General features: G+C 43.5%; 1 non-coding gene across 1 annotated transcript; it reads right to left on the bottom strand.

Moving 5' to 3' along the window:
* Positions 1 to 864: 864 nt before the first annotated feature.
* LOC129691540 (U6 spliceosomal RNA) lies at positions 865 to 971 on the bottom strand. Its single transcript, XR_008722477.1, has one exon. It is a non-coding gene; the product is annotated as a U6 spliceosomal RNA (small nuclear RNA).
* Positions 972 to 3,301: the final 2,330 nt, after the last annotated feature.

The following is a 3,301-nucleotide window of genomic DNA, read 5'->3' as shown; positions in this document are numbered from 1 at the left end:
TGGTCAGGAATTTATTTGAGACACCCATTGACTCTGTGATAAACCAAAATAAAAGGCCACGTGGAAAGAAACTATGGGCTGCACGAGCCAAGCCATGGTAGAGGCAGATCATTTACCTAGCATTCATAGAAAGCTTACAAGGTACCTAGCACTGGAATATGAGCACAGGAGGTGACACAGGGCACATAACTTTCAAGTTTAAGCTTTTAAGAATTTTGCAGCTAAATGGTAAAGATAGTTCACAGATGAGCCAATGAATAGAACGATGCAGATGATAGTTAGAAGTGTGGAGAAAACACACTAATATGCTTGATAGAAAGAATGGATGGGAAAACAGTCTTAGCTGGGTGGTTAGGAAAGGCCTGCTAAGGAGGCATTATTTAGCCTCAAATCTGAATGTTGAGAAAGGAGGCTTGGAGAGTTGAAGTTCATAGTAAGAGCAGATTTATGCCTGTGTAAAACCAGAAGGTAGTGCAGGTTTCTAGTATAGAAGTGATGCACTCCAATGTTGATGAAGAATGGCTTGAAATGGGCTATATCTGTGCAAGGGTTCTAGGTTATCTCCTAGAGTGGTCCTTGGTTCTAGTATCAGCCTCAGAAAAGACCTCTTCACCTGCATTCTTTGGTTCTGTTGTTCTCCTGTGGAGCTCCAGATCTTTCCAGGTCTTTCTATCTCCCCCTTCTTTCACAAGATTCCCTGCACTCTGCTCAAAGTTTGGCTATGAATCTCAGCATTCGCTTTAATACCCTTCTGGGTAGAGTCATTCAGAAGCCCTCTGTGATAAGGCTCCTGTCTTGTTCCTTGTTTTTACCTTCTTCAGATGTCTATCCCATTGGTCTTTCTGAGTGAGGATTGAGCATCTTAAAAACATGGAACGCTTCACGAATTTGCGCATCATTCTTGTGCAGGGGCCATGCTAATCTTCTCTGTATCGTTCCAATTTTAGGATATGTGCTGCCAAAGTGAGCAGCAAATCAAACTTTTAATGACTGATCATATTAAGTAATGCCAAAGAAATAAAGCTCCGCAGAACTCTCCCAGGGGACTGATGGAATTGTACATTAGAACAATTAGCCTTTGTGTAGCTATTTCCTGGAAATTGAAACATTCCCTCCTAGAAGAAAACTTTCAAGATTCAGAAGTAAAACATGCAAAGGCCAGGAAGTAAACAAAATCTACAGGATTCACAAAATTAGACAAGAAATAACAACTGCTGAGAAAAAGACACTCTGGGAACTCTAGAGATGCAAATTTTGTGAGTGGTAGGATTTTTCAGGATGCAGCTGTCTTTGAGTCATTCATGTCCCTGTAAGAAATCCCCCACCCACATTTTTAAAGAGACCCTAAAAAAATCACTTGTGTAGTAAGAGTTGGGTAGGGTTTAGACAGTCAATTCTCTTATCTTGGCCTCTTTTCCTGCCCTCATTCTAAGAATGGGGTGTGCAGACAGTGACGGGGAACAAGCAAAGGAGAACTTTTGTTAGCTACCCATAACAAATTAAAAAGGAAAGTAGAAACCTGAATGGCAAGTAGAAACTGAGACCCATGGTAGCAGCAGGGCAGCAGGCAGAGGCTGCAGGTGTTACAGCTATGTGATCTTGGCAGAGTACATCCCCTAGCATAGCAAATCTACAGGAAGAGGCTGCCCATGAGAAGAGCAGTAGATCTCTGGCCTCTGGCAGTTCTCAAAGGCTGGGAGAGTCGCCCCACCCCCAATTGCTCATGAAGCAGCAAGTCTTGAAAGTCAGGCAGGAACAGTAGATCATAAGCAGGTGCTGTATGTATCAGGAACAGTGGGAGTCACAGCATGTTTTCCTGCCTGCAGGTTTCCTGCAGAACAGTCTGCAGGAAGATTTCAGGAACAGTCTTTCTTCTCAGTTGAGTGCTTAGGAGCCAAGGTCCTTACCAGAGCCTACAAGACAGTTGAGAGTTGGACTGCCAAAACTTTTATGTGCGTGCAGTTATGTAGAGCCCAGGACAATCTGATTGGCTGGGTGTGTGGATATGCAAATGATGTTTAAAATGAGACAGATCAGGAAATAGAGGGGATGAGGAAACAGACTGTCAGTCCTCGCCAGATCAGTGGGTCTGCTTCCCTTCCTGCTGTTCTGATTCCCTTTGCACTCAGACCTGGTGCAGTTTCCCCATCTGGAGGTGGCCCACTACTGTCACAACCAACTTCAATAGACTGTTGAAGATGTGGTGGTCTGATCTTCGGTGTTGATGCAGGCTGCTAAACACAGTCTGTTCCTTATCCCAATTGTATTCAGAAATTTTTACATCAGTTTCCAGCCATCCAGTGTTTTTATGTTTCATTGTCAGATGCAGCTTCTGTGATAGCCAGGACTCCTTCTGCAGCTGAAGCAGCAGCTCCAGTGTTCAGTGGGATCTGTCCCCAGTGATTCTCGGGGGCTTGGCCAGTCTCTTCCCTCTTCAACAGAAGTCTGACTAGTTTGACTGAATCTTCAGTTTTCCTTCTCTGAAGAAGTCGGGATCCGGGTCCACAGCCTTTTAATGAGAACCAGACTAGGAAAATACAGTATACAAAGATTTATATAAGTACAGGTGGTCTCTGTGTGTGTGTGTGTGTGTGTGTGTGTGTGTGAGAGAGAGAGAGAGAGAGAGAGAGAGAGAGAGAGAGAGAGAATAAACCATAAAAAAGGACTAATGAAGGAAGGGAATTTTAAGAAAATGTATGTCTTCTCAGCCTTACAAAAGGTTTATAAGGAGCTAGAAACAGAGCAGCTGCTCCAGCCTCTGAACTACCACAATAATGTACTAAATATGAAGACTCTGGCCCAGGAATAGATTCATGTCACCATGAAAGACATGATCCAGCCTGGAAGAGAATAGAAGAAAGCCCTGAATCAGCACATTCAATAAACACATTGATAGAGGTCTGCAAGCTTAGCTAAAATCCCAGGATTTTATCTAGTAGTCATGAGGATGTTAGGTCTGATACAGAGGATGACAGTGAAGTTATTGACAGAGACTGGAGAGTCTAAGCAAGCTTTGGCTTCTCCACAATTACTAAACTCTTCCAGCCAAGGCCAAACAACTGAGTCCCTTCAATACAAATTTACTTCTTCAGAGAACTTCAGACAAGCCCACCAGCCCCATTTCTATGGCCAACTTCTTGCTTCGCTGTTAAACTGGGGGTCACATGACGGTTCTAGCACATGAAATGTTTGCAAATATACCATGTTCTCGCTTCTCACTCAGTAGATCCTTGGTTCAAACTTAACTATTTGGCTTTAGACTACAAGACTTGAGGTTGAGCCACAGGAGAGAAGGGAACGA

This window comes from Psammomys obesus, unplaced genomic scaffold (genome assembly GCF_907164565.1).
Source record: "Psammomys obesus unplaced genomic scaffold, mPsaObe1.curated_primary_1811, whole genome shotgun sequence".
Classification (NCBI taxonomy): Eukaryota; Metazoa; Chordata; class Mammalia; order Rodentia; family Muridae; genus Psammomys; species Psammomys obesus.
Note: the sequence above shows the minus strand (reverse complement) of the source record. Positions and strands in the feature narration are given on the sequence as shown.